This window comes from Brachycentrus maculatus, unplaced genomic scaffold (assembly GCF_059751285.1).
Source record: "Brachycentrus maculatus isolate JH-2025_06_01 unplaced genomic scaffold, ASM5975128v1 h1tg000313l, whole genome shotgun sequence".
In the NCBI taxonomy this organism is placed as follows: Eukaryota; Metazoa; Arthropoda; class Insecta; order Trichoptera; family Brachycentridae; genus Brachycentrus; species Brachycentrus maculatus.
The window spans coordinates 306,322-328,709 of record NW_028281063.1 but is presented as its reverse complement, the minus strand read 5'-3'; the positions used below and the strand labels follow the sequence as shown (position 1 = coordinate 328,709).

At 33.4% G+C, this 22,388-nt stretch overlaps 1 protein-coding gene across 2 annotated transcripts in view; it reads right to left on the bottom strand.

The window, feature by feature from the left end:
• LOC148304533 (uncharacterized) overlaps window positions 1–17,942 on the bottom strand; it is a 38,992-nt gene extending 21,050 nt beyond the window's left edge. The window contains exon 1 of one of the 2 annotated variants that reach the window (XM_088268143.1): window positions 17,763–17,942. The gene's annotated coding sequence lies outside the window, so the exon portion shown is untranslated. Of the gene's footprint in view, window positions 1–17,652 lie in introns of both variants that reach the window. The other variant, XM_088268142.1, reaches the window with a different exon arrangement.
• Window positions 17,943–22,388: the final 4,446 nt, after the last annotated feature.

Here is a 22,388-nt window from a genome sequence, read left to right as displayed (position 1 = left end):
ATTCACAATGTTTTGGGAAACTCAAACTCAAAAAAGTGTACGAATCCTACATACTGCCAGCCAACACATATCGCTCACTCCTTTCAACAACGTCATATATAAAAAATCGTCAATTTTCAGTTGTGCATGTTTTCTGAATGCCCCGAAAATGTACTATATCTCAGCAAAAGCGGCATATCTTTAACTTAATATTTACCCGCTACAGGGCCGAAAGTGTTGTTTTTGCATTTTGAAGAAAAGGTACTGTTTAATTTTTTTTTTAAATAAACTAAATATTTTTCAAGTGGAGAAAAAACGTTCAGGCTTTACCTAAAAAGATCTGTTGCATAGTAAAAAGTTCAAAAAGTGGCTTCATATTTATTTTCAATATATTGTATTATATTTTTAAACTTTAAAAACGCTCTCCTGAAAAATCAAGTTTTTTGATTTATGACGTTCTTGAAAGGAGTGAGCGATATGTGTTTAACATATGCCGCTTTTGATGGGGTATAGTACATTTTCTGGGCATTCTGAAAACACGCACAACTGAAAATTTACGATTTTTGATTTACGACGTTCTTGAAAGGAGTGAGCGATGTATTACAGACTATGACTCTGACAAAGAGAAATGCAGAGTTCAAGTGCACACAGCGATCCATAGAAAGATGATTAACGCCTATTATTCGTTAAATGACGTTTTTGACATCTCAACATCGACGAAGAAGACATAATCACATCAAGGAACATGAAAATTGCAAATTGAAAAATTTAATACATCGAGATGATTTTTTTATTTTCTTTTCATCGCATAGTTTTAGCGCTTCACGCATGCGCACAAGGTAATAGCAGCGAAAACGAAAAAAAAACTAAGAACGAGGAATCATCGATGCGTTATATTATCAAAAGGTTCTATCCGGCGATGACGTAACACATAAGGTACAAGCTTGTGTCTAATACAAGCCGAACTACGAACAATATCATAATTACATAATACATGCAGTAGCGAGCACTCAAACGTTTCCAGAGTGAAAATATCAGTTTTTTAAATAAAAAAAAATAGGTATTCATTGATAGCTTTTCAGTTTATTATTTAACCACACTGTTTGAAGATGACACACCAAAAAGTTACCAAAAAATGTTTTTTCATAATTTTATACTTAATTTGTAAAATTTCGAGTTTTCCGCACAAAAATCAAAAATGCTCATATAATTTTATTATTAAAACCCTTATCCGCACCCCAACGGAGCATAGGGCACTGTGTCTTATAAACGCAGTGTTATCATGATAGTTTTACACATGAAGAAAAGGTGATCAGCCCTCCGCTTCAGGTACCAGTCCATGGTAATATTGAATAAATATTACAGTGAAAAAATTACTTATATTTATTTTACCCCCCTTGGGAATACCCGGGACCTCCAGAACGGTAGCCGAGCGTGCTGACCATTACACTACGGAGGCGGACATACAATTTTAAAAACCACATTTATTTAAAATATAATTACATAGGCACATAATACTATATATTACTACTATACTACTATATATAGTATTATATAATACTATATAATACTATATATTACTACTAATACTATTGTCCGCCTCCGTAGTGTAATGGTCAGCATGCTCGCCTACCGTTCTGGAGGTCCCGGGTTCGATTTCCAGGGGGGTTTAATAAATATAAGTGATTTTTTCACTCTAATATTTATTCAATATTACACTGGACTGGTACCTGAAGTGGAGGGCTGATCACCTTTCCTTCATGTGTAATCGATCGAGATAACACTGCGTTTATATGAAGCAGTGCCCTATGCACCATTGGGGTGCGGTAAGGGTTTTTTTAAACATAATACTAACAATTATAAAAAATTAACAAAATGAGAACCTATTTTGTTGTTCCTCCTTTTTTTACTGCTTCAATACGTTTTGGCATGGATTTCACCAAATTTTGTATTTAGTCTTGGGAAAAAATTGAATACAACAGTTTTTTTATGATGTTTTTAAGGTTTTCCTACACTGTATATTTTTTGTTTTCCATTTAGAGATTTAAAAAAAAAAACGGAGAAAAACCGTAATTTTTGAATAAGTATTTGGGGACACACTCACAATTTTAATATAAACATCTGATCAAATTATAAGCTGCACAAATAATCATGTTTTAAGGCTAATCCCAATATGCAAAAATAATCCGGGGTTCAAGTAAAAGGGTCTCTGCTAATTGAAACCTTTCCCAATCCAACATAGATGGCTGATGTGAACTCATATGTACATATATCATTAATCTCATGAACTCATATATCATGAGATTAATGATATCGCTCACTCCTTTCAAGAACGTCATAAATCAAAAATCGTCAATTTTGAGTTGTGCATGTTTTCGTAATGCCCAGAAAATGTACTATATCTCAGCAAAAGCGGCATATTTTTTACTTAATATTTACCCGCTACAGGGGAGAAAGTGTTATTTTTGCATTTTGAAGAAAAGGTATTGTTTAATTATTTTTTAAAATATACTAAATATTTTTCAAATGGAGAAAAAATATTCAGGTTTTACCTAAAAAGATCTATTGCACAGTAAAAAGTTAAATAAGTGGCTTGATATTTATTTTTGATACATTGTATTTTATGTTTGAACTTTAAAAACGTTCTCCTGAAAAATCAAGTTTTTTGATTTATGACGTTCTTGAAAGGAGTGAGCGATATGTGTCGCCTACATTCAATATCTGCCAGATCCATATAAGTCGATTTTACAAAAAATGCCAAATTCTCCGGGTAACATTTATGTTTCAAAGATTTGTCTATCTTTAGATAAAATATTATAAAATAGTGAATTTTCCCATTTTTTGGAAAGTTTTTCAGTATTAAAAAAAAAAACACGAGTCACAAACTGATAATGACGTCATCTTAATTTTTAACCTATCCCCGCTCTCTGATTGGCCAATATGGGTCAGAAGGCAAGTTTCATGAATATATCGGAATTTGAAATACAACGCTGTTTTAAGTATTTTTATCAGGGTTTTCAAGTACTTATATAAATTTTTTAAACAATAAAACCCACAATTGGCATTCCGATAGAGTATTTATTTTAAATCTTATAAAATTGGATCTGGCGGATTTTGAAAGTAGGCGACACTAATATAAGTATGTAGGAGTTTCAAAAAAAATGAGTAGTATGGTTTTTAATCATGGGTAGATGGTGAATGTTGCACCTGTGTAAAGTGATCACTTGACCAGCCTAATACATAGCCCTGTTAGTACCCAGACTTCCATATTCTTCTTGACCTATGTTGATAAGTCAAAATATAAATTTAATACGCTTTCCCAGTTTTTTTCCAGGCCCCATAACTTGGTTGAACATTTTGTTGTGAGAATTTGTCCTTGAACTCGCATGCAAACTTTTCACGATTGTCTGTAGGAATATGGAGGTAAGTAAACAAAGTTGAGATGAGGCAGATTGCCACGCCATATCCTGGTTCCGGTCTGGCGACTGCTCTAAAGCACTTCCGGGAACTTGTTACGCAAATAATGGATCCAACCAAAGTACGATCCAACGTCTCGAATCAACAGACATCGGTGCACTAAAGTGTGCAGTTTGCTTACAAAATGGTGTTTTATAATAAAAATAATTATTAACTAATTAATAAAAAAAATTCAACAGTCTCACTTAAGAAATTAAAAATATATAAGACAAACAGAGTAAAAAATAAACTTAACGAACATTACAAACATATACAGACCTTACAATAGAAAACTAAACAAGATAACTCCCTTGTACCGCATAAAAATATATGTCCTTCGGTAATTTTTAAAACAAATGTAAAACATGATACTATCAAAAACAAAAAAGTCCCTCTCCAAGTACAAGAACTCAGTCTCTTTTTAAGAGAGGCTCAGCGCAAATAAAATTACAAGATTGTATTAAGTAGAAATTGTATAAAAAAATTAACTTTACGAAAAAGGATAAATCATCTATTTTAACGTTTTTTCCATAATTTTAATTTAATTTATTTAAACAAATTACATATTTATGTCCAATATACTATAATACATATTATTTTTGACGACTCGTCAATGATGAAGACGAATATAGAAGTCTGGGCATTTACAAGGCTGACGACCGTCATAGGCTAGTTTAAGTGATCACTTTATACACGTGTAACATTCGCCAATGCTACCCATTATTGACAACCACACTACTCAAATTCTTGGAAGTTCTATATATATGAACCAATTTTGAAACATTGTTCTTGAATCACTAGAACTTCACTAGAGACATCTATTGGTGAGATGAAAAGAAGCTTTTTATTGAGCAGAAACTCTTATATTAGTATGTGAGGTCCGAATCCCGGATTATAATCACACACATGAGAAACGCCAGAAAATATCATTTTTATATTTATTATATGGAAATGCTGTAGTTGTCAATAATGGGTAGAATTGGTGAATGTTACACGTGTGTAAAGTGATCACTTAAACCAGCCTATGACGGTCGTCAGCCCCGTAAATGCCCAGACTTCAATATTCATCTTCATCTTTGATGAGATGTCAAAAATAATATGGATTATAGTATATTGGACTTAAATATGTAATTTGTTTAAATAAATAAAATTAAAATTATGGAAAAAACGTTATAATAGTGGATTTATCATTTTTCGTACATTTTTAAGACATTATGTTTTTAAGAGCTGTATAAATATACAATTTATACGAGTATGTATAATAATCGGATACGAATAATGATTGGTCGAGCACGCCTACCAATCCATCTTCCATTTCGAGAACATTTTTTTCTCAATTCTCACAATCAGCGTCTAGCGAAAGTACACGGATGTCTTAGAACTCGTTAATACGATCAATCATTGCTTTCGTATACACAACACAAATATAAAAATGAAAGCTATCTCAATCCAACATAGATGGCTCTTGTGAACTCATGTGTACAGCGCCATGAGATTAATGATATATGGCAGGTCGGCTGTCCAAATTTAAAACACAGTAAGGGACATTTTATTGTAGTAGGTTTTTTTTGCATTTTTGGACTAAGTAGAGTCTACTTAGTCCATAAATGCAAAAAAAAACGTACTACAAAAAAATGTCCCTTACTGTGTTTTAAATTTGGACAGCCGAGGTGCCGTGGCGTAGTTGGGTAGACGCTCGACTGCGAAACTGACGTCGTGGGTTCGATTCCCGCCAATGGATCATTATCAGACATGAGGAATATCTAATTTAACATGCTCAACCTATAAACGATTTTATTAGACTCATTTTGTGTTTATTACGTCCGATATAATCAATATTTTTATTCATCAGTTTCTTGTGGAAAATTCGCCTTCGTAAATACGTTATTTTCGTAAGTTGGTAATGAATGACGTAACAGAAACGATGGACTTATTTTAATATTGGTAACATTGCTAAATCATTGGCGGCTCTATTTGTTGATGTCTGTGGTCCACCCTCCCATCCCCCCTCCGCTCATATTTGTATAACACAAATGGTAGCATAGTGGTAAATAAACAATCCGCACTACTACTATTACAACTCCTTAAACCATAGACAATAACCATATGACGTCATAAAACGTTCGATGACGGAAATTTGATGACGTATGCGAACGCACGTTTTTCGTTTTATTCAAATATCTAAAGTTTAAACCATAATATCTCCCTTAGTTCTCTACAGATTTCAAAAAGAATGTTATCGATAGTCTGATTTTTCATAACAACGTCGTGACAAAAATCTATTGCAAAATAAATTCAAGAAATATTCACCAGCAGAAGGAGATTTTATTTTTGATTTTGGACATACATCGATATGCTATCGGCAACACATAAGTATGTGACGTAGAATTTTTATGATGCTGTAAAGAAAATGACTCAATATCTCGTATGAAAAGATGGACAGCAAAAACTTAATGCCAAATATTACATAAGAATAATGACATGTGTAAACATTAGTTTGCAAAATAATGTGTAACGAAAGTCAGCGTGGATGTAATGACATTTTTTTAAATAAAAACTAGAAAATCGTGTGGTAGTCACTCTAGATCTTTTTATTATATTTATATAGGTCGCGACCTCGATATAAAACCTGACTTGACCAGTAACTAACATACTCGTAAATTAATATTATAAATAACTTTGTAATAATAACTACTGGATATGCGGTGATGTCCCGCATAGCGTACTTAATTCGTTCCATGAGCTGGTTCGTTGTACGAATGTCACAAAATGTATCTGATACTTTTATAAATCATGACGTCAGATCCGACGGTATTTCTAGCTAGAGTATCGAAAGCCGATATATCGGATTTTGGTAGTCAAAGGGTTTAAAAAAACGTTCAATTTCAAGTGCATTAACTGCGTGTGACCTTCAAGCGTTGGAATGGCAATTAAAATACGATACAGTCCGTTGTGTGAAGCGATATTCGTTGTGTGAGTCACATAGTGAACAAAAAGTTCGTTACGCGAGACATTCGTTATGTGAGACATCACCCTACTGCATTACTCTAAGAAGATCAACAACTTTACCGGCTAACGTCCGAATTCACAAAACCAGTTAAAATTTGACCTTGTAATGAAAAGAGTCCACTTTAAATCCATATCGTTACATATTCCAATTCTCAAAACAGCTGATATTCAAATAAACCAGCCAATGACAGGTTATAAGCCCTGTTTAACACAAAAAAAAACTTATTCTAACTTATATCTAACTGATTGACCACTACGCCAAGCAGAGTAGGCAGAGAGCATAGAATGCCAGACCATTCTGTCTTTGCAAGCATTCTTCGCCTTTTCACGCATCTCGTTATTATTCGGACTCTAGACCTGACCACTCCCAAATATTTTAAATACTTAGTCGTGACAAGTTTTCCTCGGTCTTCCTCTGCTCCTATTTCCAAGCAAATTCGCCTCATAAATTTGTTTTACTGTTATTTCTTAACTCATTCACATTCAATTTAACCTCAATCCGCTTTTAAAAATATTCCCATTGTGATTTATCTGTCTTCTTTCTCTCTTTCAAAATTTTATTTTTGTTTAAATGTCATACCGTAACAATTTCATTTTAATGACCTGATGATGGAATTATTATTCCGAAACCGGTAGTCAAGAATTAGTATTTTTTAAAGTGGTATTACACAAAATGAACGATGAATGATAAGGATTGTTTTAATTAATCACTTTCGTATTTCAAAAATAATAATACATCTCGACTTTTCGTCTTCTTCTTTGCTCGTTTTAATTTTTTATTGTTTCTACCTGCACGAAGTCTCTTCGTGATCACACATGAACACACGTGGATACGTCACAGATTAATATGTCTCCATTATCTCGGAGAATGACATAAGCCACAGAGTACTTTTGGCCTGAAAACACAGAACACAAAACTAGCGATGCGTTTGAGTAATTTCCTTTCTCCAAATTAAGAGGCCAGTCTACAAAATTTAACTACTACTACCATCACGCCGTTTCCCCGCAGGGGTAGGCAGAGAGGATGGAACGCCACACTCTTCTGTCCTGACATACACTCCTCGCCTCCTTCACATCCATACATCTAGTCATACATGCCCTCCGATTACGCAGACTTTTGACACCGCCAGATTTTAGGTTCTGATTGATCTGATCGTGCCATCACCCGTCTCCCGTATTTTGGCCGTCCTCGTTCTGTTTTTATTATTTTAATTAGGATGTATGATAGATGTTTGAATGGTGAAATAAGGAAAGATGCAAGGCTGAGACAAGCATTATCGATAAAATTAGGATAGATGTGTCGAGATGGTTTGGACATGAAGTCTTTTTCGGTCGTCCACGTTCTGTTTTCCCTCTCACATTCGCCACATATATTTTCTTAGTCATTCTCTCGCTATCCATTCGCTCCACATGTCCATACCACCGCAAAGAGCTCTTTCTTATCTTTTCAATTATCCCTCGTTCAGCCTTACATTCCTTTCTAATATCGTCGTTTTTAATTCTGTCATACAATGATTTTCCACACATTCGTCTGAGGGAGCGCATTTCAACAAAATTTAACTATAAATAAAATAATAACCCTAATATATGGAAGTGAAGCACGGAGTTGGCAAAAGAAGGATGGAAGTAGACTGAATGCAATGATGTATGATAGAAATAACATTTTGTAGGAGTTATTTTTCGTATTATTTTTTGGCATCTCAACATAGATGAAGAAGAATATGGAAGTCTGAAATTGAAATTGGATCATATATATCTTAGTTATACAGGAGAAAGTGACCGAGCACATTGTTTTTACAAAAACGTGATCATTGACTATTTGATTTCTTACTAGCTTAATATTGCCCTGAAAAAATCCCAAAGGATTTTAAACTTGGAAGTATAATGCATGTATGTATATTGACTTGGTAAAAATGACTAACTGCATTGATGTTTATTTTCTTACCAAGCAAAAGTGACTTAAATGGCTTTCCTGAACATTTTACGTTTTGGTAGTTGGTCACTTTCTCCTGTACGACTACGATACATAAAAATTTCGAAAATTTGAGTAGTGTGGTTGTTAATCATGGGTAGAATTGGTGAACGTTAGACGTGTGTAAAGTGTGATTCCCGTAAATGCCCAGACTTCATATTCTTTATACATATTATTCATCACTTTCATATTCTTCTTCATCTGTGTTGAGATGTCAAAAAAATAATATAAAAAATAACTCCTATAATTGGATATAATCAAGATTTGTGACTAAGTATTTGGAAACACTTAAAATGTTGTGAGTAAAACATTAATTAAAAATTGATTTATTTATTGATTTGGCGTTTTGATAATGCCCTAACAAGGCGAAACAATTGTCACAATATAATTTTTTATGTGTTTTTGTTAATAAAATACAACTTAGTAGACTCAATAAATCTGTGTTTGATTTAAAATTAATACATAAATTAAAATTAATACATAAAATAAAAATTGATTGCCGAATCGATTAATGAAAAATTAAACATCTCTCACTAGCCAAACAGTACGACACTTGAATTTGAATTTGACCGTCCGGCAGTCCAGTTTTGAAAAATGAAAGCGACTACGACAGTTTAGCGTGATCGAATTTACCCGCAACGTGTTCACGCACCGATCCGAAGAAAGATGGGCAAAAACACAAGCCAATTCAAGCCAAACGCTAACTGACGTGCCGGACGGTAAAATTCTGAGTAATTCCGTGTAGTGGACCAACGCCCTTAGCGGGCATCATTACTGTCGCACGTCAACTCACCTCTTAAGGTTAGAAATGGAATGAAGTAACTAGCAATTTCTGTTGTTATACCTGTATTGCAAAACCAACTCATTGGCCTTTGTCAAAAACTGTCTTTTTATGCGTAATGATTTCTGCGAGCGTCTAAAAACATAATGGCAATAGATTTTTGTCACGATGTTGGTTTATTGGCTAATAGATTAATATGAAAAATTACAAGACTATCGAAATTCTTATTGAAATCTCTACAGAACTAATAATAAAACCCTTATCCGCACCCCAATGGTGCATAGGGTACTGCTTCATATGAACACAGTGTTATCTTGATCGTTTACACACGAAGGAAAGGTGATCAGCCCTCCGCTTCAGGTACCAGTCCAGGGTAATATTGAATAAATATTACAGTGAAAAAATCACTTATATTTATTTGACCCCCCCCCTGGGAATCGAACCCGGAACACAGAACTAAGGGAGATATTAAGGTTTAAACTTTAGATATTTGAATAAAACGAAAAACTTGCGTTCGCATACGTCATCAAATTTCCGTCATCTAACGTTTTATGACGTCATGTGGTTTATTGTCTATAGTTTATAGAGCTGTAATAGTAGTAGTGTGGACTGTTTGTTTATCACTACACTACCATTTGTTTTATACAAATATGAGAGGAGGGTGGACCATAGACATCAACAAATAGAGCCGCCAATAATATAAGCAATGTTACCAATATTAAAATAAGTCCATCGTTTCTGTGACGTCATTCATTACCAACTTACGAAAACAACGTATTTACGAAGGCGAATTTTCCAAAAGAAAATGATGAATAAAAATATTAAATATATCGGCTGTTATAAACACAAAACGAGTCTAATACAATCCTTAATAGGTTGAGTATGTTAAATTAGATATTCCTCCTGTCTGATAGTGATCCATTCCTACAGAGAAAAAAATTAAGTGGGTAAGTCTTTTTTCGGCCTTCTGCAGCCGCAAGATGTGACGAAATGTTTTAATATTTAATCCTGGTCATAAATTGCTGCAAGACAGTACACAAGTAAGCGATTAAGATAATATGATCGTGTCGCAATTTAGTGAAGCGATTTGCAACATTGCCGTGTTTTTCTGTGCGTTTTGTGCTTTACTAGCAGGCTCCGAATGGACCAGAGAACACAATTACAGTAAAACCTCGTTATAACGGACTAATTGGTGTAAAGGGGTGTCCCTTATAATAACTAAACCATATTTGTAGATATAATGCCATTTGTGGATCGCACAATATTGACATATCGCTCACTACTTTCAACAACGTCATATCGCTCACTCCTTTCAAGAACGTCATAAATCAAAAAACTTGATTTTTTAGGAGAACGTTTTTAAAGTTGAAAAATATAATACAATGTATTAAAAATAAATATGAAACCACTTACTGAACTTTTTACTATGCAACAAACCTTTTTAGGTAAAACCTGAAGGTTTTTTCTCCATTTGAAAAATATTATATTATATTTAAAAAAATAATTAAACAATACCTTTTCTTCAAAATACAAAAACAAAATTTTATACCCTGTAGCGGATAAATATTAAGTTTAAAATATGCCTCTTTTGCTGGGATATAGTACATTTTCTGGGCATTCCGAAAACATGCCCAACTCAAAATTCACGATATTTGATTTATGACGTTCTTGAAAGGAGTGAGCGATATATCAAAAGTCGTCAATTTTCAGTTGTGACTGTAGCGAGAAAATGTGATGTGGATTTTGTCGTGTTTGAGTGTTACTTCGCTCACTCCTTTCAAAACGTCATATTTTAATTATTATTGTTATTAAAATTTCATTTTATAAAATGTTGTAAAACATATATGGCTGACTATATATTGCACTCACCACTTAGTTAAGCTGAAATAAAAATATATTATCATTATTTTATTATTATATCAAAAATCGTCAATTTTCAGTTGTGCATGTTTTCGGAATGCCCAAAAAAATGTACTATATGCCAGCAAAAGCAGCATATTTTTAACTTAATATTTGCCCGCTACAGGGCAGAAAGCGTTGTTTTTGCATTTTGAAAAAGGTTTATTGTTTATTTTTTTTTTTTTATAAACACAAAATATTTTTCAAATGGAGTAAAAACATTCAGGTTTTACCTAAAAAGACCTGTTGAACAGCAAAAAGTTCAATAGTGGCTTGATATTTATTTTTAATACAATTGATTATATTTTTAATGTTTTAAAACGATCTCCCGAAAAATCAAGTTTTTTGATATATGACGTTGTTGAAAGGAGTGAGCGACATGTCAACAAATTGCTACATCAGCATTCTATAATGTGGCGACCGACTTTGACCGATGACAAAATGAAAAAAAAACGGTATACTCGCTTTTGTATGAAGAGATTCAAACGCACATAAGCGCGAAACTAAGGTAATGTATATAAAATTGTAGCTAGATTTTAATTTTTCACAATATTAATATTATTCATTCCATCAGACACTGGACTGTTCCTCCTACGGATGATATATCAATACTAAAGGCATCTCAACATAGATGAAGAAGAATATGGAAGTCTGGGCATGTACGGGGCTTACGGCCGTGTAACATTAATCAATTTTCAACATTTTTAATGGGTCCAAATACTGGTTCACAAAATCTGGATTATCTCCAATTACAGGAGTTATTTTCACATTATTTTTTAACATCATATGTTAAAAAATAATATGAAAATAACTCCTGTAATTGGAGATAATCCAGATTTTGTGAACAAGTATTTGGACACACTCAAAATGTTTTAAATTAATTATCTGGTCAAATTATAAGCTTAAATAATAAACATGAAAATGGTATTTTCTGGCGTTTCTCATATGTGTGTGATTATAATCCAGGATTCGGACCTCACATACTAATATAAGAGTTTCGGCTTAGTAAAAAGCTTCTTTACATCTCACCAATAGATGTCTCTAGTGAAGTTCTAGTGATTTAAGAAAAAGGTTTCTAAATTGGTTCATATATATAGAACTTCTAATAATTTGAGTAGTGTGGTTGTCAATAATGGGTGGAATTGGTGAATGTTACACGTGTGTAAAGTGATCACTTAAACCAGCCTATGACGGTCGTCAGCCCCGTAAATGCCCAGAATTCCATATTCTTCTTCATCTTTTATGAGATGTTAAAAAATAAAAAATAAATTCATCAATTTTACCCATGACTGACAACCACGCTTCTCAAGTTATTGGAACTTCTATTTAAGTATATATATTTTTCAAATTCGAAACAAAGTGCTTGAATGACTAGAATTTCACTAGAGACATCTATGGTGAGATGAAAAAACCTCTTTATTGAGTAGAAACTCTTGTATTAGTATGTGAGATCCGAATCCTGGATTATAATCACATACATGAGAAACGCCACAGAAAAATCTTTTTCATTTTATTATTTTAGCTTATAATTCGACCAGTTTATTTATTTACAACATTTTAAGTGAACCTCAGTTTATATTTTGTACATTAAAAGCATTGTTAACTTTGTGGTATGGTAATATTACACTTTCCTTATCATTCATCGTTGACTTTGTGTAATACCACTTTGACCTCAGTTTAGTTTACTTTAGTTAGCGTACTCTAAATCCGCCTCTGTAGTGTAATGGTCAGCACGCTCGGCTACCGTTCTGGAGGTCCCGGGTTCGCTTCCGAGGGGGGGTCAAATAAATATAAGTGATTTTTTCACTGAAATATTTATTCAATATTACCCTGGACTGGTACCTGAAGCGGAGGGCTGATCACCTTTCCTTCATGTGTAAACGATCAAGATAACACTGCGTTTATATGAAGCAGTGCCCTATGCACCATTGGGGTGCGGAGAAGGGTTTTATTATTATTTTTAAATAAACTATAAAACAATAGTTTCACAAACATAACACAGTATTATACCGTAGAACGGGGCTACTTGAACTTTGATTACAAAAAGCAGATTTAAATCTGTATTTGGTCATCAATACAAAAAGTCCAGTACAAAAAAGAGATTTAAATCTGTATTTGGTCTACAATAATGAACATACTGTGTCAATAAGTGTCACCTGTCAGGGGAACAATGCATCATGTCGATACGTTCATTATTGTAGACCAAAGACAGATCTAAATATTTTTTTGTACTGGGCTCAAGTAACACATCAAAGTTCAAGTAGCCCCGTTCTACGGTACTTGGAAAAACTTATGCAAAATATATGTATGTGATGGTAATTTCATAAATACATATGATTTCATCGTTTACGTAAGAATGGACAAAAGTATGTTATTGAATTAGTACTGTATCATTACATTTGCGGTGAGTGAGTGATCACGAGAAATTTTCTAGTAGCTACCGACTTGGAGGTAGGTCTAGCAATTTGTATTAAATTGGAGCATTTAGCCCGGTGAATGAATAAATCTTCTTCTTCTGTGCGTGTCATGTCAGGTTCCCTGAAGATGACTAATATTTGAGAGTAATTGTCCTTGTCTCGGGCAGCTCTAAACAGCCCTGATCTTTATAAAATGTACCTCAAAGTATCAGCAATTCATTTTTAAAAATGCATTAAAAAATATATATAAAATACCATTTATTATTCAAATTTTCATGGAAATGAAATAGAAAATGGTATTAATACGACCAATGATAAAAAATGTGGCATTTTAAAATTCCTTTGTTTATTTTAATTTTATTTCTTTCATTTGTTTTTATTTCATTATTTTCAATAATCAATGTGTATTAGGCACATTTCGTTACATGATAGAGACGAAAGATATAACGTAGATGGAATGAGAAGGAGAGCCATACATTTGTATACTATATTATAAATCGATACATTCATATTCTGAATTCACTTTTCTTCCTAATGTTTTAAAATACTTATATATTTTTAGTTGAACTTCTAAAATGCGATTCGATAATCGATTATTGGGCGAGAATTGAGAGTGAAAATTCAATGACGCGTCACGTTTATTAGGCACATATCGTTACATGAGAGAGAAGAAAGATATAACGTAGAGGGAATAAGAAAGAGAGCTATACATTCGTATACTGTATGTTAAAAATCTAATTCTAAAGCAATAATTGCAATGGTCCATTTTCCAGATATACAGTATCGAACAGATTAATTGAAACAATTTTTTTTAGTATATTCAACACCCTCTAAAAAATGTTTGGGGAGTGTTCCTCGTATTATGGACCAGGGCTGCTTCTTTCAGTGACTGAGATGATGAATAGCGAGAAGTATCACCCAATTCTACTGGAAAAGATACTACCAGAGATACAAAAACGAAGGTTTATATGGGTAATGAAATATTTCAGCAGGATTTAACCCCCTGCCACAAATCAAAAAAAAATGTTCACACAAAAACGCTCTGGAAAATGGACTGCTCAAGAATTTTGTCAGACATAAACCTAATTGAAAATCTATCAGCAATCTGTAAGAATCGGCTCTCCAAAATTGATTGCACCACGGTGGAAAAGCTCATTTTGTCCATAATTCAGGTACGGTTTCGAAACAAAAAAAAGGCAGCCACGTGCCAAAACCTTATATAATAGATGCCAAGAAGAGTAAAGTCTTTGATTGAGCCCAAACGAGATCATATTAAATAATAATTTGTTACCTAACTAATAAACAAAAGATTTTACAAAAGTTTTTTACGAAAATACAACAGCAAAAAGTTTTGTTTCAATTAATCTGTTCGATACTGTATCCTACAGTGTCAATAAAAATAGGAATTACATAATAATGCCGTGATCCATACATTATAACCCCTCCCACATACTTGTGCAGTGACCAGCTCTTTGATCTTCACTCGTACAGATTACAAAACTAAAACAAATCAATTAACAATCCTATTTTTTGACATCTCATCATAGATGAAGAAGAATATGGAAGTCTGGGCATTTACGGGGCTTACCGCCGTCATAGGCTAATTTAAGTGATCACTTAAATTAGCACACGTGTAACATTCACCAATTCTACCCATGATTGACAACCACATTACTCAAATTCTTGGAACTTCTGTATTTATTGTTCGATTTCGAAACATATAGCTTGAATTGACTAGAATTTCACTAGAAACATCTATGGTGAGATGAAAGAAGCTTTTTACTGAGCAGAAACACTTTTATAAGGCCCGTAAATGCCCAGACTTCCATATTCTTCTCCATCTATGTTGAGATGTCAAAAATAATATAAAAAATAACTCCTGATTGGAGATAATCCAGATTTGTGAGCAAGTATTTGGACACACTCAATAAGCTGTAAATTCTATTTTTATGTAAATTTATATATGATATGTAATAAAATAAAACCCTTATCCGCATCCAATGGTGCATAGGGCACTGCGTCATATAAACGCAGTGTTATCTTGATCGTTTACACATGAAGGAAAGGTGATCAGCCCTCCGCTTCAGGTACCAGTCCAGGGTAATATTAAATAAATATTAAGTGAAAAAAATCACTTATATTTATTTTACCCCCCTTGGGAATCGAACCCGGGACCTCCAGAACGGTAGCCGAGCGTGCTGACCATTACACTACGTAGGTGTATATACATTTTTTAAATACATAATTTTGTAGAATAATGTCTGAAGAAGACAAGGTGCTTGTCGAAACCGATTGTTATATGGTAAAATAATGGTAGCAAAAATAAAAGTTATAAAGTGGTTTTCAAAACCATATATTTATTTCCAAGAAAAACGTATTTTGACAATGGTGAAAATGGTGTTTTAAACAAAAAAATCATTAAAGCCAAATGTTACTTGTGTTTAAAGGACAGGCTACCAAATATCCCGCTTTAAAGACAACCATTGTATTTTATTTATTTTATAAAATGTACCTCAAAGTATCAGCAATTTATTTTTAAATATGCATTAAAAATATATATATAAAAATACCATTTATTATTTGAATTTTCATGGAAATGAAATAGAAAATGGTATTAATGCGACCAATGCTAAAAAATGTGCCATTTTAAAATTTCTTTCTTTATTTTATTTTTATTTCATTCTTTTCAATAATCAATATTTATAATTCTAACTTTTCTGATTGAAAATGATAATACTAAAAAAATCTCGAGTTGTAAGTTATTAAAATACAGAAATACCAGTTTGAGGGGCATTCTTTTCCAAATCCGGTTTGTCGTGAGAAAATACAACATTTTCATTACAAAACTCGAAACTGGGCGACAATTTGTAATGGATGCAACAAGTATTACGATATTACTTCGTTAGTAAACTTTTTTAATATCGTCAACTTGATAAATATACTTAAGCAATGTTTGTAAACGTAGAAAATGAACTTCCACGATATAAAATAGGATTTAACAGCAAATATAGCGGAAAACCCCGCTATTTGTACACAATTATAGTTCCAAGAATCGTACAAATTACGAGTTGCACGAATACCGAATTATTTATTCTATAGAAATTCTATGACACTATCCGCACATAGATGATGCATAGGACACGGATCGATGCGGTGTTAACTTGATCATCAATTATGTTATACATACATACCTGCCGATTATTTCGACTCCTGACCCGACCGCTTTCGAGTATTCGACATACCTGATCATGCCAAGTTTTACTCGGTCTTCCTCTGCTCCATATTCGAACATTCTTGTACATCTGCATCATAAATTTGTTTTACCATTCTTTCCTCACTCGTTCGTTCGACATGCCCAAACCATCTCAACACACCTTTCTTAATTTTATCGATAATGCTTATCTCAGCTTTGCATTCCTTCCTTATTTCACCATTCGAACATCTATCATACATCGTTTTGCCGCACATTCGTCTGAGAGATCTCATTTCGACTGCATTTAGTCTACTTTCATCCTTAATTTTCCAACTCTATGTTCTTTTGGACATGTGGAACAAATGAGTGAGGAAAGAACAATAAAACAAATTTATTAGGCGAATGTAGTTGGAATATGCAGAGGAAGACCGATGAGAATTTGGCACGATCAGGCATGTCAAATATTTTAAAGCAATCGGGTCAGGAGTCGAAATAATCAGGGGGTATGTATGAGGAGATGCATGAATGTGGAAGAGACGAATAATGTTCACAAAGACAGAGTGGTGCGGCGTTCTATTATCTCTGCCTGTTCCTGCGAAGAAGCGGCGTGATAGTTAGTTTGTTAAGAGTTGTACGAATATAGAGGAAAACGAATAACGAACATGCACTGTACAATATTTTTATAGTAAGTAATTTTTTCTCGGTTTCGACGAAATAATTACATTATTGTTATTCATGAATAAACTTACCATAAATTAATTAAAAACCGCGGATTTATGTCACAGATTCGTGTGAATATTGAGCAAAAACAGCGCAACACAAAAACCCATATATACTTCAGTCGGATTTCAATAATATTCATGTAAATATATATGTATAAAATCTAGACATGATAGAATTTGTATTTACGTTAAAAAGTAATTTATTTAAACCTTAAAGAACTGACTTTTTATTCCATTGTTCCGTGAAATTCGTGAGATCACGAAATGAATTGGTATCCTGAATCACAAGTTCACAACAAAGTGCTAGTAACACTTTTAGAAAATTATTATTTACCGAGTAACTTTCGAAGCACTGCACAACGATTTTACTTGTTTTTAATGCACAATATAACGCGTGTTCTCTGCCGGACGTGTCAAAAGTATGTCACAGCGGATATAATATCAACTTTCATAGATGACACCTTCTACATTAGCTCAACAGACTCCAGCAAACTTCGTGAACCAGTCGCGAACTGACAGTAAAATTCTAAAAAAAAAGTTGTTTAGTTCATTGAGAACACATTATATAGATCGTAAGCTCAGAGTATTTTTTTATGATTCTACGTTCCGCGCGAAGCTAGAAAGACAAAGATAGCGCAATACAATATATACTTAATCTCTTCTTTTCCTGACTGATACACCACACGACGTGGGTCGTTCGTGAACTACCAGATCTTAATAATTTGCTCAGATACCTAGAGATTCGAATCCCAGTTAGAACGAATCTCGTTAACGATCCAAGATGCATTGTTAGCAGCGTGTGTTTTTGCCTAGAAGTTTCACTCATCAATTACATGAAATTAAATTAACTTTAAACATAAAGAGTAAACCTTCTCACAGGTAGGTATAGGCTATAAAACTTTAAAAAAATAAGCGTAAGCCGTAGCTAGATTTCAGAGTCACTTGAACGTTAGGTAATTAAATGCATTGTTAGCCAACATTGTCAAATTATTTATTTCATTTATAAGGATTAAAAGAAGAAGAAGAAGAAGAAGAAGTACCTTTTAAACTAAGCGGAAATGCATGAAAAGAAAATAAATAAGATTTTATGTTTTATTATTTATTTATCATAACGACTGTGGTAATGTTTTTGCTGAAAACAATTTATACGAGTAAACCTTTGCTTCATCTATTTGCGAATGAATTAATTGACGAACAAATAACTGAATGACCAAAAAGATCCATCGTTCAATTGATCCGTTCTTAATGATCACAAAATGGAACCGGATCTTAACACCTGTCATATCCTGCCCTCTCTTTCTATCTCCGGTAGTTTATATTGAAGTAATAGGGATAAAGATATTCCAATATCTAATTCCCCGAAATTTTTATACTAAGCTTGTGATACCTATTAGTTTAGATGACTTACCTGAAATTAGCGGCAGGTGAGTAGAGATAGAGCCATCTAGCGTCAAAATAATGAACCACAAGATCTACTTTCTTTTTTTTTTAAATAAAACCATACAAAAGTACAAGATGGAATTGATATTTTAATATAATATTTCTTTTTTTTTAAATGGTGGGAGCGTCATCACCCTCTATGCGCAAAAAGGAAGACTGTGAAGAATGTTTTCAATTCGTGCCAAAGGGGGCAAAAATGCATGTAGAGGGGGCAAAAGCATTCAAATGAAGATTTTTTCGTGGTGAAAATGCAAGTAGAGATTATACTATACTATAATAGTCGATTATCTGAAAATATAAGATTTTCAATAAAAAAGTGTTAGTCATATTAATATTTATTATTATATTATAAATTTTCTTTTTCTTCTTCAGACCTTGTGGCCTGTTTTTAAGAGGAATTAGCCTCCGGCGATGCCGATTCCCAGCTATCGATCCATCTCTTTAGTGTCTGCCCGGGAGGCGTCTACCATGGGGTTGGCCGTACAGAGCGATGAGGGAGAGTCTGTATAGTTCCATTCTCCTCACATGCGCATACCATTGTCTCCTTCGTTGCCTTCCCCACCTAACGACATCTTCGATCTCACATATTTCCCTGATCCTGGCGTTTCTTATTCTATATCGAAGACTCTTGCCTGATATGCTTCTTAGAGTCTTCATTTCTGACAATCTAAGCGCGTTTTTTGTGCCAACGGTGTCTGCCCTACTTTCGATTCCATAGGTCATGATGGGTCGAACACAAGTATTTTAAATCTTGATTTTGCTGCCGATCTTTATCTCAGGATTTTTCCATATAGCATTTTTCAGGCATCCTGAGATGGCTGCAGCCTTGTTTACTTGCCCCATCAATTTGCATCGCAGATCCGTATTACAAATCAGTATTTAAAATAGGTTATTTTAAATCTATGGGAAAATCTTTGTCAGCCTCAGTAGTGTTTTAGCATTTAGCGCGATTGGCTACCATGCTGGATTACATAGGCGCACATTACATGGCTGGATTACATACACAGGCTTAATTCCCAGTGGGGTCGAAATAAATTAGTGATTTTTAACTTTAATATCAATAAAATAATAATAGTAATCCTCTTTCATAGATAGGATGGGGAATATAAAAACCCTTTTCTGCACCCCAATGGTGCATAGGGCACTGCATCATATAAACGCAGTGTTATCTAGATTGTTAACACAAGGAGGAAAGGTGATCAGCCTGCCGCTTCAGGTACCAGTCCAGGGTAATATTTTTGAAAGCTGTCCCACCGCATGTCCAGATCTGATACAGAAGCATCTAGGCTTCCTGACAGATCTGCTCTTGCTAAGCAATTTTTTTTTTTTAACTAAGTTGCGAAATTTGTTGAAAATGTGAAACAATATAAAATTGTATCCCGATTTTACTGTGAATTTACATTTAAAAGGGTAATATTGAATAAATGTCACAGGGAAAAAATCTTTTATATATATTTGACCCCTCCCCCACTGGGAATCGTGTGGACCATTACACCATGGAGGTGGACAAGGATGGGGAATATAGATGTGAAAAATACATCCCAAACACCCCCCAATTGAAAATAAATCTTTCTTAAATTTATTTAGCAATAGATTTTTGTCACTTCTTGGTTTATTGGCTAATAAATTCATTTAAAAAATCACATGACTATAGGTAACATTTTTATTGAAATCTGTAGAGAACTAAGGGAGATATGAAGGTTTAAACTTTAGATATTTGAATAAAACGAAAAACGTGCGTTCGCATACGTCATCAAATTTCCGTCATTGAACGTCTATGGTCTACTGTCTATGGTTTATAGAGCTGTAATAGTAGTAGTGTGGATTGTTTATTTACCACTATACTGCCATTTGTGTAATACAAATATAAGGGGAGGGGGGGTGGGGACCATACATGGACATCAACAAATAGAGCCGCCAATAATTTAGCAATGTTACCAATATTAAAATAAGTCCATCGTTTCTGTGACAATCTAATACAATCCTTTATAGGTTGATTATGTTAAAGTAAATATACCTCCCGTCTGACAATGATCCATTGGCGGAAAACAAACCCGTGACGCCAGTTTCACAGTCAAACTTCTACCCAACTACGTCAAGGCCGCTGTCGTAAATAGGGCGATATTAGTAAAACAAGTCTATGGTATTTCAATTTCATTTTATTCAGTCTATACATCTGAGTTGACATATATGTATTTTATAAATCTCTTTCAGACATTTATGCGTGTAATATTTACAATTTATTAAATAAAATGCTAAACCGTTCATTCCGGAATTAAAAATTAATCCAAAAATGTCATCAAATTATTATATAATCTGAATTATTGATCTTAATCTCTTATATTGTACGTATGAGCAAACATGGGTAAATACTTAATACACGTCGCTCACTCCTTTCAACAACGTCATAAATCAAAAAACTTGATTTTTCAGGAGATCGTTTTTAAAGTTTAAACATATGTATAATGAAATATATTAAAAATAAATATCAAGCCACTTATTGAACTTTTTACTGTGCAACAGATCTTTTTAGGAAAAACCAGTTTTTTCTGCATTTAAAAAATATTTAATACATTTAAAAAAAATAGTTAAACAATACCTTTTCTTCAAAATGCGAAAACAACACTTTCTGCCCTGTAGCGGGTAAATATAATATTAAGTTAAAAATATGCCGCTTTTGCTGGGATATATGTTGTACATTTTCTGGGCATTCCGAAAACGTGCACAACTGAAAATTGTCGATTTTTTATATATGACGTTGTTGAAAGGAGTGAGCGATATGCACAATATGTGGTAACAAAATATGACACAATTTTTATATTAATGTAAGTAAATATGTGACCTTATGGTTTAAAGATATATACAGTGGAACCTCTTATAATGAGCATAACTCCTTCCAGAATCTTACTCATTAATAGAAATACTCTTTAAAACGCTGGCTGCCACTGCAATTTTTAGAATTCCAGTCTAAAAAGCCAATTCTTTAAAAATATTTTTTTACTTCTTGATTTTGAATACATTTTTCATAATTTTATTTTCTGTTAATTTATTCATAAATTTTCTGATCATGTTTTGTACTCTTCCAATGCGCCACCTACCCATATTAGCACTGATATACTAGGAATTAGATGGTAGTTACAGGAATATGGCAAGTAAACACAGTAGGAGATAACACCTAGTCAGCATCCTAGCAAAGAACGCAATCTACAAGTTATCTCATAGTTGGCAGTCTACATTTTGAGCAAAAACATTTTTTGTTTTGACTGGCACGGAAGTCCCGGCTCACAAGTGAATGTTGCAAAAAAGGGACTTGCCATTTCTCTGTAACTCGTTATGCGAAATGTCACTCGTTAAGGAAGCAACTTTTTCATTTTTTTTGCTTGCTATGAGAGGAGCTGGTTATGAGAGGTTCCACTGTATCATGAATACACTCTTATCAAAAAAAAATAATAATAAACTATTCAAAAAGTAAAAAGTTTTCATTGATTTATAATGAAAAGTATTATTTTTCTTACAATTG